We start from the raw sequence: 20766 nt of genomic DNA, 5'->3' as shown, positions 1-20766 counted from the left end.
TATTTAATCACACATTGTTTTAACACATTCAACATATGTAAATATTTATTGTAAATTGTCATTTTTATGAAGCAGTTTTTATATATAGTGTGTTTTTAGGGTGGTGTGTTCCATGAACTTTTTCAGTTTGTATAGTTTGTCTGCTTTTTAAATCCAGTGACTGTAAATATTGTGCTTTTAATGACATCATTGTATAGTTTATAACTGGGTGGAACTTCCTGTTTGGACTGTATAAGAAGGAAGTAACTATGTGGGGTAAATTGTCTGATGAAGTCTAGATCTTTCTGGACGAAAGCGCTCATCCTTTAATTTTTTGTCTGAAGTTAATAAAGTGGATTCTACATTCTACAACTGTGTGGTGATTTGCAGCCTGCAATACTTTGAGTGGGTTCATTTCAACTACTTTTTCTGGCTTTTGTGTTTAAATACAAAATGTGTCAAATTGAAATATGTTATTTAAATGAATGTATCAAAAACAAAGTAGTGCCACAAGGTTTAAGAGTATTTAAATTCCCTTTTGGAATTTATTACAATACAGAAATTGTTAATGCATTTACCACTATGTTTGATAAGTGGGGACTTGAACTTCTTACTAAAAGTGTGTTTTATTATCAACAAATGGAAAAAAGGTTGCACAAGGAAGTTGTTAACCTTAATGAAATGATTTTTAATGATTTGTTATTTTCACAGTATGAAGGGTTTTACAACAAGGTGATTAGTAGGGTGGACAAGAAATGTGATAACATATTTAATAAGAAAGTAAAAAAAGTGGATAGAAATTGTAAGCGGTATAAATATTGTAAGGTGTACCCTATGGATAAGCTTGTTTTCAGTGATAATGACAACGTGGATTGTTTTTTTTTTAGTACATCAAATGGGGAAGTTGATTTAGATCATGTGGATTTAGAAATAACAGGAGAAGAAGAAAATTTTCTATAGAGAGAAGGTAGTAGTGGGTTGGACTATCAGGATTTTCCCCTTCCAAGATGCACAGAAAGAATAGCGAGTCGGAAACAAGTGAATTATCAAGCCTACAGCAAGGTAGCACAGCAATACAGGGGTCACCCCAGATGGTAAGACATTTAGTTCCAATTACACAAGTCAGTAATGTTCAACTCACCTTAAATGGTTTTCACATATATAACTATACAGACAGGGTTGTTTCACAAGAACATTTTTCCCTGTTTTCAAAGGGTTTTACATATGTACCTAGGAAAGTCCCTGATATAGCTGGCACATTGGTTGATGTACAATTATATTTGAGAAAATTAAATTTAAAATTAATGCATTCCAATAAAGAGGAGCATGACACAACTAAATTTTCTTTATCAACTTTGAGAAAAAGTAGTGTATATAACCCCCCCCCCCTTACATCCTCTCATTAGTACATTTGAGGAAGTTATTAAAGAAGATATCTATAAGATATGGGATAACCAGAGAAGAATATTCTCTAACCTCAGTGTAGATGAGAGGAGTTTGCTATGTAACTTAAGGGAGGATAAAAGCATATGTGTCATGACATCCGACAAGGGTGGTGGAATTGTTTTATATAATTATGATGATTATACAAACATTATGCAAACTATTTTATTCAATGCTGAAAAATATTCCACATGCTCTAGGAATGAAATACACATTTCCTATCAGAGAAAAGACAGTTTTTTATATGAGTACATGATGGACCAGAGGATTTCCAAGGCAGATTATGATTTTCTTTTGAATTTATATCCCAAAGTTCCTGTTATCTTTGGTATACCGAAAGTACATAAAAACACGGAAAATCCGTCTTTTAGGCCCATTGTGGCAGCGGCTGGTTCAAAAACACACAATTTAGCTGTATATGTAGATAGAAAAATAAAACATGTGGTTGAGCAATTTCCACACTTGGTTAAAGATTCCTGGGACTTTCTAGGACAATTAAAAAGTGATTTTTGGTGTGCTGATTCTTACCTTTTGACCATTGACATAGAAGATTTGTTTTCCTGTATTCCAAAGCAAGAAGGTTTAAACTTTTTCGAAGATGTACTGTGGACATCTTCGAATTTAAACAATGATGAAATTGGTTTAATATGTGAACTTATGGGAATAATTTTGGAAAACAACTACATATATTTTGAAGGTGAATATTTCCAGCAGGTCAAGGGTGTAGCAATGGGGGCAGCTTGTGCTCCAAATTATGCTAAGTTGGTGTTGCTGGGCTGGGAAAGAGAGCATGTTTTCAAAAGTGAATTATTTTCCAAGGTTGTATTTTACTGTAGGTTTTTGGATGATATTTTTATTTTGTGGAAGGGAACTTCAGAGTCCATTCCACTATTCATTCAATACCTAAATCAAACTACCAACTTTTTAAAATTCACATTTAACTTTCATAAGCAAGAGATTCATTATTTAGACACCAAAATAATCAAGGACTATGAAAAGTTTGTATCTAAAGTTTATCGCAAAAAAACTTTTTGTAATAGTTATTTACATTTTGATAGTCACCACCCAATGTCACAAAAGAAAAGCATCATTAAGGGACAAGCCATCAGGGTTGTGAGAATGACATCTTTAAAACAGGATGTCATTCAAGAATTCCTTTGTTTGAAAAATATGTTTCTTGAGAGGGGCTACCCTGGGAGCTTTATTGATGCAATTCTTTCTGGTGTATTAAGTGACTGGGGTACAAAATATATCCTCCTTTTTTAGGTAGAGGTTTGAACAGGATGGATAACACAGATAATACTACTGAAACTGTGAGCAAAGTTGATTTTTAACAAGCATGCATTGTTCAATATAGCCCCCTATACCATCAAGTGAAGGAAACACTTTATAAAAACTGGAGCATCTTTAAAACTAACACTGGAAATTTTCAAGTTTTAGGTGAGAAGCCTATATTTACAACTAAGATTGGCCCTAATTTAAAAGTAATTCTGGAAAATAAAAACAAAAATAAAAACCAAGGTGAAAATTTTAAGTTAAATGGCAGCAGACCCTGTGGTAGGTGTGCCTATTGTTCTTACATATTGCAAGACAATTCTATATCCTTGGACAATAAGAATAAGAATACAGTTTACACAAGAAGGGGTAATTGTTATTCAAGTAAACTGGTATACATTGCAAAGTGTAATTCCTATACATCCTTTTACATTGGGAAGACAGAAAGGTTATTTAAAACTAGAATATATGAACATCTAAATGATATAAAGAATAAAAAGGAAACAAATGCTTTGTATAAGCATAGTACCCGATGTGTGGATTACATCGTCTTTAAATTTGCTATATTAGATGTAGTGAATATTGATGTGAGGGGTGAAGATTGGCAAAATGTCCTGAATAAGAAAGAACTTTTATGGCAATTAAGATTAGCAGCAAACTTCCCCCCAGGGTTGAATGACCATTTGACTATATTGCCTATTCTGAAAGAAAAAGCAAGACATGTTTAAATGTCCTTTACAAGTTTAAATGTGACTATGTAATACAAATAACATAAAAGCATTTGAACATCTGTTTCCATAATACAAATATAAATCAATGTAATGCTTTCTTGTGACAAACTGCTTAAACTAAGCAAGAGATTTTGGTTTTTACAGCATTCATATTTTTGTATTGTTGAAAAATTCTGTAAATGTCTTTTTAAAAACAAGTTTTAAATGTGTGAGGTGTAACAGCCAACCATTGTCAAGCTTACACTATTTAAAAATGTTTTATGTTCATTGGGTTATTCTGATAAAGTCAACTGGCATTGACGAAAGCACTAAATTTTACTTGTGTTTTACATTTGGAATAAATTGGATTGTGGACTCGCAACAGTATTGCTTTTTTCTGGATTTATTAATGTTTGCACAATCCCCACTGTAACAGTCTTGCCACATTATTAATCCTTTCAGTATACAGGCTGTCTGTCATTAAAGTATCACACCCAGTAACACGATGTTCAACTGTTTCCATTCTTGTTTTAGAGAACCTGCATTTCTCTGTTTCTCTCACATGTTCAGTGAAATTTGTAAACCAGCATGTATGTAGTCCTCTGACCTGCGCTGATAATGTTAACCGTTCATCTTTTGGTTTAAATTCACTTCTCTGTAACTATTCCTGCTTCAGATCCTGATTGATGTGACGTTGTTCCGGGAGTTTTCTTTACTTGCAACAACATTTATGCCTTTTCAACATTTCTTGCCTTCTGTTCTGATTCTTCTCCTTATATTCTTCATTTTGTTTTTTTGTTTTTGGCACATTTAGTTGCCACCTGATTTTTGTCTACTTCTTGTTTGGTTTCCATTTTCACTTGATACTGATATGCTTCTGCTGGGTCTATATCATATGAGTGAGTAGGAAAAACTGTGCATGCTCATAATCTCGAAAGTACCGGACCTCAAAGTGCTTTTTCTGAGATCATGGTACAGTGAAGAATGGATTATTTGTCCTTTCCTCACTGTAGTGCAATCTCAGAGTTGGAATGTATATTTAGCGGGGGGTGTGGGGGGACCAACCCCCCACAATAGCAAGTTCGAAGTCCGGTACTTTTGAGATTGTAAGCATTAGCGGTTTTTCCTGTTCGCTCATATGATATAGACTCGCTTCTGCTAAACTATGCAGGGAAGTCAGATTTGTTCTCTTCATTTTTCAAAACTTTTACTATGTTTGGTTCTGGTGAGGTCAACAGATATGTACACAGTTCTATGATTGCAGGTCACATACATGTAATCAGTTTTGAAGAGGTCCATACCTCATTCAGGACGAGGAATATATAATCTTGGAATACACTGATTTTTATATACATAATTTGATAAGCATGAAGTGTAGTTTTAATTGTATAAAATGTAAAATTTTAATAATATGAAAGACATTTACTAATGCTGAAAACCTCTATTTATGTGCAGTTCAGATCAGATATAAATTCACCTATATTGGACACTGTTTCTCTCACTTATTAAAATAATGAACCATCTGTCCAATTAAATATCAGATTTGAGAAGCCTTATTTGTAGGTAGCGCAGGTCAAGTGAACCTAAAGCATACATTAGCTAATTGTGCTGTTTATGAATATGTTGCCATTTGTATTGCTACTGACCTATAAAACAAACTATCAAACACAATGAACCCTGCATATGCAAATACTCTGATGTAACTAGAAAAAAACACTGTGACCCAAAATGTATATAGCAATTTATCAGGTATACATAACACTTCTGACAACAATTACACTGATTAAAAAGAAAAGGGCATTTGACATATGTAAGACATCGGATTTTCACGTATTAGTAATCCTAATACAGATTCAGTGAGTGATATGAACATACAAGAATCTCGGACAAATGTTAGATCACAAGACGGTAACATACTTAATTCTGAGCTATTACTTTTATAAAGAAACACTCATGAGGAAGATTTTGAATTTATTAATAAAAGACTTTGCAAATTCACTAGATGCAGAGACTCTGATAATCAAGATCCTGAGTACTTGAACTGCAGAATAAAACAGCTGAAAAGGCTTCCTCTTGTTGAACACTTTCATACTCCAGAATTTCCTGTGCAGCATTCCGCCTGCCTATGAGAACTACTAAATAATAAGAATGTGGCACTTACCTCCAGTTAAGGCATAGCACTAGGACCATTCACACCTGATGTATAGAATATACAATAGTGTACAGCCTTAGCAGATAAAAAGTCCCATCACTGCCAGACAAATTTATAACCAGCATAAGGATGCTCAAGTGCATCAGCACTTGATGCAAGGGTTAATAACTTGGGAATTGCCCAGTTAAAACATCAAAGAAGCATATTGAGAATATAACTGGTAATTGTTAGATTAAGATGGATTACATTGGTTTGCAGTGAAATTCTTCCTTCAACAGGACTTGGTAATTGTCATTTCACACAGAGTAAACTCTGATAACTGATTACACTGTTACAACAGAGGCATTTAACTGGCAAAGCAAGTGTGGCAATATTGTTTTATTTCTTTATGATACCAGGTTATATCTTAGTCATAAAAAATGTATATATCAGACAAAATCTGTGGAATAATTGAATCTTTCTTTAGTGAAAGTAAAATCAAAGCGGGGAAAAGTCACTAGACTCAAAAAACGTTATTTTTGCCTAAAGATATACTACATTAACAGAAGCCATATAAACAAAATGAGGGATGAACTCAAAGCTACAACTTTTATCACCAAACATAATAATATTGCCGTAAAAAGAGGCATAACATTCTGCAGAATTGTTTGTATTATAATATAAGAAATATGTGTGACTCAGAAATCTGTGGTTGAAGATGGAATTGTAGGATTTTCTTTGCTCTCCCTATAGATGAGATTATTGAGTGTTCATAAGAAGATTGAAACCATGTATTTAGAGGATCTTCACTCCCACCATACTTCTGAACACCTTAGCTCAAGAAAACTGGACAAAGCCTAAAATAATGGTAAGACAAAGGCCCAAAATAGGGATATAATAGAGATAAATGTTTTATATATATATATATATATATATATATCTATATATATATATATATATATATATATATAGGTCTACTTCTGTTCTTTGAAAACATACTTCTTCAAAGAACAGATAGCCAAGACTCACTTTAACGAAAGTGCACTTAACCGAAAGTGCACTTTCACATAAATCAGTTAACAGAAGCACGATACAGGGGGATAAGGAAATATTTCTTTTTCCCCACTGTAGTGTGATCTTGGAGTTAGTATATATAAGTAGCAGTGGTCTGGGGGTGGAGGGGGACTTGCTCTCTAGCAAAAATGTGTTTCTCTTTGCTGGACACACCTCTGTTACTTATATATACTAACTCTGAGATCAGACTACAGTGGGGAAAAGGATATATTTCCTTATTGCCACTGTAATGTGCTTTGGTTAACTGACTTACATGAAAGTGCACTTTCTGTTAAGTGCGATTTATTTAAAGTGGGTTTTGGCTATCTGTTATTCAAAGAAGTGTGTTTTTGAAGAACAGAAGTATATATATATATATATATATATATATATATATATATATATATATATTTATACACATTTATATTTGTTATGTTCAAATTTATCAGTGTTCCATTTGAAGTGGCCAGGTTTATGAGGGTCAGTGTTTCTTCATATTCATAGTTACTTATATCTATATCTAGCTATCTATATGTATATAAACAGATATAGTTATCTAAACAGATATATATATATATATATATATATATATATATATATATATATAAGAAACTTTATATATCTAAGTCATTTTTATATATATATATATATATATATATATATATATATATATCTAAGAAACTTTATATATCTAAGTCATTTGTTAGTTACCACACATGCTAAGGCTACATGCTAAGGCTCATTCATACAGCAATGTTCCTAAAGAAGCAATTTACTTTTGCCCTGGGATAAATTATAATGATCTATATATGTGTACAACATAATGCAAGGTCACTTTTTATTGAGCATTGTATTGATTAGTAACAACAGCAGGAACATATAATATTATACAATATACATTATACCTGCATGGATATAAAATATTATGCAAATGGAAATATTTTCTGCATTGCTAAAAAATAACATGCATCAAGCCACGTAACTAAAGAAGTAGAGCATATAATACAGTAAACTCCCAGTTAACCGGAACTTAAACAACCAGAAAAAATCAAAGAAATACAGTACAATTTTAATGTGTTGCACTTTCTGCCCCCCCCCCCCCACAGAAACATATCTTACATTTTCAGAGTTTTAGAGTTTTAAAAAGGAAGATAGGAATAAATTCCCTTTCTCCCTAACCTAAGTACAAGTCAAATCAAACAAATAGTATAAGATACAGTATTAGGCAGGCTTATTTTTAATAGTAACTCTCAAGCAACCAAAAACTACAGGTATTCAGCATCTACCAATCCCCATGGGTGCCAGTTAACCAAGAGTTTACTGTATATTCTATTAATTTGTTAACCAAGCAAGCTTACTTGGCAGAGGTGTCTCATTGTGACTTGGAAGTAATGTATGTGCATTTACTCTATCGATATTTTATATAGTCAAGATGTAGGGTAGCATAAAGAGGTTATCATTTAATCTTTGATGCAATAGAACATTAACTACCCTTAAATCTATCAGACAATCAATTAGAATTAGAAAATATCTCAGAAAACTTCACATTTTTATAAAGCATACTGCTAAAATTAAGCTAAGTTGTAAAGGCATGCATTAACTGGTCCAGCTGGGAATTTGTTTTGAACATGTATTTACAACATTATTACTCTTACACAATAAGTGTCAATGCTTGTGGCAATCATGTTAATATTTTCAGCCTTGAACTTGTTACTGAGTCACATAAAGAACAATTATCATATTATACGATACAACAGCCATGTACTTTTTTTCTCTTTGTGTTTGTTTATTGTATGTGCAAACCTTAAATAAAGTGGAGTTTCTAAAATGATTACAATTTCTATCAGTCCAAATGAAACAAACATAAGTAACTCTCTGCAGAATCATGTATAAGTGTATACAATGCAGATACAATGTGGAATAAAAATAGAATTGAGATTAAGCATATAGACTAACATATGTAAAGAAACATTACAGAAACTTTGATAATATTTTAGTATCTTTAACATTAAGACATTTAATTTTCTGTGTATCCTTTGCAGTTTTTTCCATGGAAACAGTATATTTAACCAGTTTTATTGATACAACTAACTGACAAAGAGCACAACCAAATCTATTGGTGATATATTTACAGAAGTAACAAGAAGGATGATCTTTAACGATCTTATCTGTATGTTCATAGAAATTCTTCACCAAAGTTTGCTAAGAGCAAATTCTAGTAAACACATTTTGAAACATTTAGGGCCAGATTCAGGAAGCCTCCGTGTAAGAGTTATAACTCTTGCACGGAGGCTGCAGTGAAATTGTGTGATGTCAGCATGTCATGCATATGCATGAGGTGCATAAGGCATGCTGAATCACACTAGTAACTCTTACACGGTCCGTGTAAGAGAGTAGGGGGCGTGTCTGTAGGCTAAGCCCTGCAAGCGGACACGCCCCCAGAAGACTAGAATGGCTGAAAGTAAACAGCCACGAGAGGCCATGGAAATGTGCATAAACACACTACACAACACATGCCCGATAGACCATCACTGTATAAAGTGAAGAGATGTAATAAAATTAAATTAAAACCTTTTTTTTTTTAAAACCCGTAAATGTTTGCTACTGTGTGCCCGTGTGCTGGTGTGCTACTAAGCGCAATCACAGTTAGCAATCAGTGGAAAAGGATATAAGAACTAAATATGCAAAGTAAGCCAAGAAGTAATAGCTTAGCGGTAGAGTTGCCGGCCTAAGAGTAGGCAGGCAGGGCTCGAGCCCCCACAACAACCTTTTTTTTTTTTGTAAATAAGCACTAAAAAGCCCCCTGACAGTATTGTACACATGTAAATGTATTCCCTTTTGTAAAATGGAATGAAACGGAGCATATATTCTGAAGTAACACAATAACAAAATAGTCAGAAATGTACTGATAGGTAAGCTGCTGTGAGACGGAGTGCCCATAGCTGAGTAGTGTTTAAAAAGCTGTAAACTGCGTGCCTGTTGCTAGGCATCGGTTTAACAGAGTGAAACTGTTTGCAACTAGCTGTGCTTAGCTGAACATGTGTGTCACTAGCCAATTAAGGTTTATCCCAGCGCACACCGTTTGCGCGGCGCTCCCACAAGCTAACTGCCAGTGCGCATGCGTTAGCTCAGCGCCAAACGAGCGCAGACCTGGTTTTAAGTGCTTAAAAGTGCTTTTGGCATGTTTGATTGACAGGTCTCAACTCATTTCTGTCAGGAAAATCAAAAATCAGTTGCCAGATTCGAACCCAGGATACCATGCACTAGAGTCAAGGTACTAAACCACTAAGCCATGACAGCAATACCTAGAAATGCAGAAATAGCATATATATGGGATAAAATCCAGAATGGAGCATGATAAAGCATTTTCAGTGAAGTAGATACAATTCCAAAACGGCCAATCAGAGAAATGTGCGGGAAAATTGGCATATATAAGCCCCATAGGCGGGAATACACAGCAGAAACGATTGTAGATCAGAGCTGCAGTCAGAATGAGTGGAGTAGGTGAGGGACGTTGCTTTCGAGCACAGCGTTGGGGCGTTGAGGAGTCCAGATACATGGTCTGGCTCCTTGTCCACCATCACAAGGCCCAACTCATGCAGGGCCAGGTCTCATGGGGAGCATATAGGGCAGAGGCATGGGACCAGTTGGCTCGTGATCTGACCAGTGCTACAGGCATTCCACGCACTGGTGAGCAGGTCCGTCACCACCATGCGGACTTGAAACGACACAAGCAAGACCAGTTGTCCGAATGGATCCAGGAGGCCCGGGATATGCCCAACACCCCACTACTGAGTAAGTTACATTTTACTTATGTATGTAAGGATTTCAACTAGCTGATACCATGGAGATGTGTAGTCCAATATTACTTCTTTTGTATTACAGCTGCAGGTGTCCGCTCTATGAATCGCGAGATGCATGCCCGTAGGCTGGTGCGGATGCGCCACCGTGCAGGTTAGTAACCCCACCCAGTACTTGTAAATAAATATTATACTGTAGCATGTATCAGAACACTGCAGTGTATTGATTAAAAGTAATATAATGTGCAAGCAAGATTTGAAAGTCTGCAGGTATGGCTGCAACAAGTTCATCAGTATGCAAGTGTAACTGGAAATATAATTGATAGAATTAAACAGTGCTGTCATACAGATGTCCCACCATTAATTAAATATAGTGTAACCTGCAGTAGTCTCAAGAGTACAGCTTCAGAATCTGAGGTAGTCACATGTGAGATATATCGCCTGTTGAAATGCTGAATCATGACAGAAGTGAGGCTGTTGGAAAGTGTTTGAATCACCACTAGTCTAACATGTGAACAAAGCCTAGAAGTAGCAACCTGAACTGTGAATTTGCAGGAAGTGTGAGACTGACAGAAAGGGTCATGTATGAATAAATAAAGTAGTAATAACCCGAATATATTAGCCCCAGTGTGTTTCTACAGAACTAAATGCATGTGGGAAGTACAACTTAATATACCAAACTGATTTCAGTGTGTCAGAATCTGGAATGTCTAGCCAAATGCTGTATATGGTGATCACAGTAAACAATTTGCAGATAGAATGAATGATTATCTGACAGACTAAACAGCCATAGTTGTCCCCTGTCCTGTCATCAAAGTGTAGCAGGATGATGTATCTGATCAGATTCAAAATAAGTAGGATAGTGATGTATTTGTAACAGGTGTAGCTTGACAGTCAAATAAAATTTATTTTGAAACATCAGCCTCAACTTAATTGTGTACCTATTATAAATGTAAATCAACGTGTAACATATGAATGTGTCATCACTTTCTATCTCCCCAACCCTATAATTCCATATAACAACACCCACTAAATAATGGTATGTGAACATTTCATTAATCATGGACATTTGTCCGTTTCAAAAATATATGCATGTCTGTTCGTGCATGTGCCCTGTTCATACCTGCAAATCTGATGGCCTGTTGCCATTAATCAACCCTGCATGTTGTTTGACTGTGTATTTCTGTTCAAATAATGCATGTGATATTGATATGCCCCTTGTTCAATGGTGTTAATATCTGGGTGTTTGTTTGATGGGAATACCAATGCATGCTGTTACAACTAATCTGAATGGAATACAATGCCACTAACCCAAACTAACATAACTACTCACAAACCTAGAACGCTTGGGAAGGCAGGTCCCAGCGGACCCACCTCTCCCACCTCAGCTGGTGACTGCACCTGGCACTAGTGCCCAGGCCGGACCCCCCTCCGGTGGCCCTGTGCCACCTTCGGGTGGAAGCGCTGCAGGGGATGGGGCCCGTCCCCCTCTGCAAGTGTGGCCGGAGGGGTTCGTCCACTCACCCTCCGCGGTGTCTGGTCTGTGGTGTGAAGGGAGATCCAAGACACTGTTCTTGGGCCCCTACGCCAGCTTGAGGCACGTGTGGCACAGCTAACGGCCCCGGCCGTTGCCCCGCCTACACAGCCCCCAGCACAGCCCGTCCTGGGCTGTGAAGGAACAGTGGCAACTGCCTATGGGTGGGGATATCAGTTCCACTGTTGCCATCTGTGGGCTCATGCATCTTGGAAATCCCAACCTCCGTCCCCGTCAATTGTGTAACCCCCCACGTGTGTCATACACCGCCCCTGTATGCGTCTTGTCTGTCTTGTCTGTTAACCTACCCAACCTACCTCCCCAGCTAACCGTCTTCCTTCACCTGTCATACCACTCTCACCTCAAAAAAAAGGGCACTCTGTACCCACAAAAAATTACGCCCCATACATAGCTGTCCATGTCGCACACATGTCTGCTTGACATTGAAACAGTTAATTACAATTGGCTCTACAACAACTATTAATGTTGTCCTGACACCTCTCTCAGGGGTGAAAGGTTTCTAATGTCTCACCAAAATACATGGAAATGCACAGCTGTTGCTGCCAAAGACATGGGCATCTATGGGCCTTACCTACATCCCTCCTGCAAATCCCACGCTTGTTTCCCTACTGTCTTACCCTCTTTGTGACCCCTTTTTCACCACTTTCCTGTCACCCCTTTTTCTTTTCTTTCAAAGAAATTAGCGCGGGTGTCTGCTTGTGTTAGCAGAGCTCACCGCCAGTGCGTCGTGAGCTCAGCAAACGAGCAGACCTGGTTTAAAGTGCTTAAAAGTGCCTTTATGGCACTTTGATTGACAGGTCCTGTACTCAGTTTGAAAGTTTGCTAAGAAAAATAAATTCCCACTGTCAGTCTCGAACCCAGGACCTTGGTAATATTAGTCTGTATGACCTACCACTAAGCCATGCCTGCTTTACAAGAACACACTGCTAAAATAAATATAACATGTAATAGTAGGAATCAGTATAAAGGCAATATAGGAGATGTACTATCTAAAGCATGTCAGGTAGGGTTTTAATGGCCAAATTACTGGATTCCCATACTAGTTCAGTGTGAACAGAAACAGCCCTGCTACCTGTTAGCTTGTACATAATAATGTAAGGTAATGTACATATGTGAAGGTATGTATATCTACACATACATATATATATAAATGTATATTAATACATATGAAATATAGTCGTAGGTCTCAGTAGCCATACACACTCACTACAGGAAACAGTGAACATAATTGCAGCAACCTGAATCTGCAACACAGCCTGACCCCTGTGTGACCTACTTACCCTTCTAACTGCTTAAAGGTGGCCTCAGCACTTTGATTGACAAGTCCTGTACTCAGTTTTAAAGTTTGCAAAGTAAAAAAAATTCCCACTGTCAGTCTCAAACCCAGGACCTTGGTAACAGTAGTCTGTATGACCTACCACTAAGCCATGCCTGCTTTGCAAGAACACAGTGCTAAAATAAATATAACATGTAATAGTAGGAATCAGTATAAAGGCAATATAGGAGATGTACTATCCAAAGCATGTCAGGTAGAGTTTTAATGGCCAAATTACTGGATTCCCATACTAGTTCAGTGTGAACAGAAACAGCCCTGCTACCTGTTAGCTTGTACATAATAATGTAAGGTAATGTACATATGTGAAGGTATGTATATCTACACATACATATATATAAATATATATTAATACATATGAAATATAGTTGTAGGTCTCAGTAGCCATACACACTCACTACAGGAAATAGTGAAGATATATGCAGCAACCAGAATCTGCAACACAGCCTGGCTCCTGTGAGACCTACTAAGCCCTTTAACTGCTTAAAGGTGCCTCCAGCACTTTGATTGATAGGCCCTATACTCAACTCAAAAGCAGAATATGAGCATACTAGTAGGCCCTACCACAAGACCATTGTAACACTAGTCTGTATGACCTACCACTAAGCCATGACTCTCATACAGGAATATAGTGCTAAATAAGTGGAACACGTAATAGTATGAATGAAGATAAAGGCAATATAGTATGTCTACTACCCAAAGCATGTCATGCAGACTTTTATAGTCCCAATTACTGGGTTCCCATACTAGTGTAGTGTTAACAGAAACAGCCCTGCTAATTGTTAGCTTGTACCCAATAATGTCAACTAATGTACATATATGAAAGTATGTATATGTACACAGATATATATATATATATATATATATATATATATATATATATATATATATATATATATATATATATTTATATAGCAATACATATGACATATAGTTGTAGGTGTCAGTATGCATACACACTCACTATAGGGAACAGGCAAGATAAATGCAGCAACCTGAATCTACAACACAGCATGAAGCATGGTAGATGTACTAACCTTCACACTCACAAAACACTGTCAACAGCATACCAGCATGGTCCACGCCCTACAATCTGAAAGGGCAACGCCTATCTCACATACCCTTTTATAGCAGTGTCCTGAAATCACAGTGAGACATGCAATCAGTACACACCCAGCTGCATGCAATTAGCAAATGCTGCCTTACAATTGGTGCAGAGGCCATCACATGGACCTATGCAGATACCTACAAAAGCAATGAGTACCCACACTACACTCATGCAATACATTCATTGCACAAAACCGACAGAGAAAGAGAGAGAGAGACAGAGAGAGAACAAAACAGAACAAAACAGAAATAAAGACAGCCAGCAGCATAACCAGCAGCAGCAGCAGCAGCAGCAGCAAACTTCAAGCAGCACCAGTGACACACCAACAGCTGCCACAAACACAGGTAATGCAAAGTAGCAGGTTAATCCTGTGTATACTGTGACACCTCCAAATGTATCATAGTTCACTATCTATAGGTATGTCCATGAGATAGGTTGTGTGTACATAGTCATGAAATATAAACATATGTAATATTGTTGTACATGTGGGCCATAACTAACACTTCCATAGCTTAGAACACAAGGCCAGTTGTGCATATGATGCAGTAGTTCCCAGGGTCAGTAGAGGTTCCTCCTCATTGGTGTGGGACCACTGTGTATGTATGGCACTGTTCAGGTACATATCCTGTAGTATGGCCAGGGATTAATATCAGTCTGTCATGTGGTGCTATGTCCTCCAGGGGTGAATGTAGCACACATCCAGGGATACCATTTCGTAACAGTGATGATATGTGTTCTGCAATGATGAGGGTGGCTCTCACCTGGACATGTGAGAGGATAGGGAGGTTACAGTCATCTGGGATAACTAATAACACGTGTGTAGGACAATGGGGGGGGTACCTGCACCTAAACTGTCTGCAACAATGTTGGCAATATCTGTGCATTTGGTGAATGTGAAGCATCTTAACACTGCAGACAACAGATGCCTTCCGTCATGTGAATCTGCCCTGTGCTGCAGTAGCCTCCTACTATTGTTATACAATATGCCTGTATCTGTAGTCCACTGGACAGGATTAATAAGTGGTGTGCAGTTGTTCTGGGTTAGATAACTGTGTGCACAGTACATGCAGTATGTGGGATGTCTGTGGTACGCATATGCAAAGGTGCTGGCGGTGTGTTGTGGCTTCCACTGGCCCAGTGGGCTGCATGGATAGCATCACTGTCATAACTACTGAATAACTGTGTAATAACATGCATACATAGCAAGGTAGTGTACTGTGCTTGTGGTGTTGTTCAGATATGTATATCCAGGCTGAGTAATGTGTGTCCACATCACAGGGTTGGATGGCAGCACACATCCAGTATGTATGGATGAACACCCAGAATGTGTCAGACGTGTCACCTGTGCAGAAGTATCTGGCCATTACTTGTGCATCCCCCACAACACACACACATGCAACATATGACAGATGTACTATAGCAGTACACACATGTTCATAGGTTCATACTAGGCTATCTGCCCGAGGGCATTTACAAGCCTAGCCCATCGTTTTGTGGCTTACGCCACCCCTTTAGTATGGGGAACCATACCCATTATTTTGCTGTGCCTCTGTCGAGCAGTGACACGGAGGTAATCCCTGGGGTATATCTGCGATCTCCCATCCATTGGTCAAGATTTCTCTTGAACAAGGCTAGCGAGGTGCTCTGCCTCACATATACCGTGATTTTGTTCCACAGCATAGGGAGTCTTTGGGTGATGAATCTATCCCTCCAGCATGTCCTATTAATAGCCGTGTCGAGGTTTAAGTCTCCGCCCTTGTGGCTCTGATGGATCTAGGTTTTTAGGTGAGGCATATTCATCAAATCTGGGTTTGACATGGCCTTGTATGTTGGGCAAAGGTCACCTCTGAGCAAGCGGTGGCGACTGAATAGAACATACATGGACATGCTGGAGGGCAAATTCCTAACTGAGAGGCTCCCTTCACTCTGTAATGAGCTCGAACAGTTGAGAATGAACAGTTCATAGGTTCATACTAGGCTATTTGCCCTAGGGCATTGGTAAGCCTAGTAGAATGTGTTTGTCTTTTGCCACCCAATCACATCTTATGCTGATATGCCCTTGTCCGACTTTAGTATACTTTGCCTCTGTCTAACAGCGACATAGAAGTGATACCTGGGGTACAACTATGATCTCCATCCACTCATCCAGATTCCTATGGAAGAGAGTCAATGAGGGACTCTGCCTAACCAGTAGTGTGAGCTCATTACAGAGTGAAGGAGCCTCTCGGTTAGGAATATGCCCTCCAGCATGTCCATGTATGTCAGTGCTGAGGTCCAGCTCTCCTGAGCATGTGGCTGTATGGGACTCTGATTGCCTGAGGTGCATCACGTTCATTACTGCTAGGTAGGACATGGCTGTATATGGCATGCACAGATTGCCTCTGAACAGGCAGTATGCCACTGAGTCCAGCTGGATTCACTTTACCTGGGCAGCATATGACATCTGTGTGAGCCATTGCATCCCCTTGATGATGTACTGTTGTCCTGTACCAGTTGCTGTAGGTGTCTGGTTAGGTACATCCCAAAAGGTGCATTGTACACAATTATAGGCCTGATGATGGATGAGTACAGAGGCACAATGACCTCCCCTGCCATACATGTGAATCAGTCATGATTAGCTGGGCTATATAACATGTCTGTCAATCCACGTTGGCCATGTGGTAGACAAATGACAGACCGCTACCATGTTTCTTCCCCAGGTCCCCAACTACGTCTTCTGTACTCAATGGCCTAACACCTATGTTGTACTGTGCCACCAATGTCGAGTGGGAATCTGCATTGAATACTGATACTCCCCCTCCCTTGTTCAAGTGTTGTGGCCGACAAGAATGGTAACAGCTATAACGTGGTAGTACTGGTGTGCTCCTGTGAAACCTGAAACAGGTTCATGTTACTGCACAGATATCGATGTCCAGAATGCTAGGTAGGGTTTTGGGTGCGTGCATCCTTGGGTCTAGACGTCCAGTGTTGAGTAGCATCACTCTTACTTCCTCATCCTTTGTGATACAAATGGATGTGGGTTTGCCTTATGAGCCTTGCCTAATACAGGCACTATGGGTGTAGCAGGAGGCTCCGCCAAATGTCAATAGGACTGTGGTGACAGGTGCAAGCTGTCCCTAGCAAAGCATACCACCCCAAGATGGCAGGCATTGGCACACCTGTGAATGACACCAGTATGTCAGTCAATTGTTGGAAGGGATCATCGTGCCTTGATATTGTGGCATTGTTCTAGGTGAGGGTAGGATGCTACTCAAGGTCAGGGTCAAACTGTCTCGGGCTACGTGCTCAGAGAGCTCTGTAATGTCTCATGTCATGTACTCCAGGGAGGAATGTGTCAGGCCATTCACAGCAGCATGGATATTGACTGAGTCATACCTGTACCTGCCTTGGGGTTACCTGACTGTTTGTGTTATGTTTCAAAGCACCAATATCAGGAATAAATCCAAGAAAAACACGATAGTTGAGTAAAAATAACCTTTATAGAAACAACACAAAGCTTTCAGGTTAAGAAACCCTTTTTCAATGTATGACAATAGGTATAAGAGATACGCCCATATATATACACATAAAAAATCATATGACTTGCAGCCATAGTCACATGATTAGAATACAAAAATATTTATAATCATTGATCAAAAAATAAATTAACAGTTCTTATAGATATACATCATATTAAGCAAAATAAAACAAAACAAAACAAAACAAAACAAATATTCATTTTAATCTAGTCTGTTGTATTCTGTTTAAAATAGGTTTTTAATCAATGATTATAAATATTTTTGTATTCTAATCATGTGACTATGGCTGCAAGTCATATGATTTTTTATGTGTATATATATGGGCGTATTTCTTATACCTGTTGTCATACATTGAAAAAGGGTTTCTTAACCTGAAAGCTTTGTGTTGTTTCTATAAAGGTTATTTTTACTCAACTATCGTGTTTTTCTTGTTTGTGTTATGTGGCAGTTCATAGTGCCTGACAGGCTGCACACCGTGACCCTCACCTCGTTAAGCCTGGTGAACGTGATGTGAGTGTGCCTGATGATAGAGGCACCTAGTACAGGTGTATGAGGTGTGTTGTTAACTGTTAATGGCTGTGAGTGTTCAGCACATTGGCTTTGTGTGATATGTGTTGCACATGTTCGTTTATGTGGTAGTGGTTGCCTGGATGTCTGCTTAGGAGGTCTCTGCTGCATAGGCAGAGCTGTGGTCTGAGCCTACAAGTATGATCATGTGTGATCATGTGTTAGGTCCGCTGTTGTGGTAGGTCTACATGAGACTGGAAGTGTAGTGAGTGATCCCCTTTGCCACGTGACTGGTTATGGCGGTATTGACTAGACAGAGCCTAGCCTCCAGTCTGGTATATGGTTGCATCACTCACATGAGTTTGAATTTGTTGTTAGGAGGAGGGGCTTGTCTGTGTACATGCATCTGTTCTAACATTGTCTCTGGAGTACCACACTCACCAGCTGGACTGAGGAGGGAACTGACAGCTGACCTCTGGACATGCTAGAATACTATTGTGAACTATGTAATCACTAATGATTGAAAACAAGGTCCAGTGGGGAGTGAGGGTGTACTGACATTACCTACAACTGCTGACTGATATAAAAGCGTCAGTGAGCAAATGCCAGGTAACCTAAGTGCAATGTGTCACAATGAAGTAAATGCAACAATGACAAGCAGTCACTTGCTGTCATGTGTAACATGGAAGTACGTACAGTAAGCAATGCAGATAACAGTAGTGAGTCACAGATGTGTTGCAAAGATGTGTACTATGTGGATGTAGCATACCAGTGAAATAACAAGCTAACAGATAACAAGCATATAAACAAAGGTAGATGCAGGAGGCCTGGATGTAGTGTTTGCTACAACAAACAAGGTGTAGCAATGTCAGTAAGATACAGCTCAGATATGCAGGCACTATAAACCTGAAACCAGATGTCCCCAGCTATGAATGGCAGAGTACAGCCTATTGTCACACATGGGTGCAGACCACAAACCTCGTTAATGTTAAATAACTGGCCTGAAGGCCAACTGCCCATACCAGAAGTAATACACTTGTACACTGGGCCCACAATCAGCAGTTCCCAACTTCAATGGATGAAAGATATGTGTCCTGCCACCACAGTGCTTGCCACCAACCTCCCTAATGTAAAACAACTGGTCTGAAGGCCAAGTACTTAGTACAAATGACATAGAATGATAGCTACACTGTAATCAGGTTTTAACCAATCAGTAATAAGTAGAAGTTAACACTACCTGTATAGAATGTGTACCATGTATTGTTGAGATACTATGCTGATAACCTGTTTGTGTACCTTTCCAGATAGACATGGCACCTAAACGGAATCCTGCCTACTCTGCTGCAGAGGATGACGTGATCCACCAGAGCCTGGTGCGTGACTATGCCATCCTGTTCTCACGCACCACCCAGAATCAGCAGGAGAGGTCTGCACTGTGGCAAAACCTTGTTAGCAGGATAAATGATGTTGGCATGCATGATAGGACATATGAGCAGGTGAGACATCACTGCAGTGATTTGATAAGAAATGTCCGCCAGCGTGCTGCAGATATCCGCAGGCAACAGGCTGCCACAGGTGGGGGGGGGTGGCCACACATCCCCCCCTCACCAGACAGGAGGGGCTACTGCTAAGTGTTGTGGATCCAGCCCCAGAACAACAGCAACCATCATGCATCCTGATGGAGGTTGGATCCACACAGCAGCAAGACAGCGAGCGTGCAGGTAAGATGCCATATTCATTTATTGTTATTACTTTTACATTTGTTGACCCAGATAGTCTAGCTGGATATAAGTTCATTTTCAGTAGAGGCCTGTGGAGAAAAGCTCCACACATAACGTAATAAAGGCAGACAGACAAGTTGTCATTACAGACAGCCAACATAATAGAATTGTACACCAGCCTGTTAATTAAATCAACATACATGTAAGGAAGTCAAACAGTTTAGAGTCATACACAATGTACCGTTGGTTTCAAAGCAATCCTACCTAAAGCATAATGGTTATGCAATAAGGCAAAAGCCATATACATAATAGTTAGGGCTCAGAAGGGTAGAGAAGTAGAAGGAGTATGACAGATACAATGATATGGAAGAGGCAGGAGTCAAGAAGGGAAGTGAGGAAAAGAAGGAAGACAGTCAAGAGGAGGTGGGAGGGATGGGAGAAGTAGGTGAGAGCATAGAAGGACATCAAGGTGAAAGAAACAGGGTAGAAGCTAGTTTCTATGCACAATGAGGGGTTAAAGGTGAAGAGAGGGTAGGGAGAGGGACGTTAGCCTGGACTCCAAGAAGAACAAAGCCAGTGGGTTTGGAAGTACAGTTTGAGTTGACGTTTGAAGAGAGGTAAGGGTGAGATTAG

Source organism: Protopterus annectens, chromosome 6.part0 (assembly GCF_019279795.1).
Source record: "Protopterus annectens isolate FY-2018-M chromosome 6.part0, PAN1.0, whole genome shotgun sequence".
NCBI lineage: Eukaryota > Metazoa > Chordata > Ceratodontiformes > Protopteridae > Protopterus > Protopterus annectens.
The sequence above is the reverse complement of the archived record's forward strand: the minus strand, read 5'-3'. Positions refer to the sequence as shown.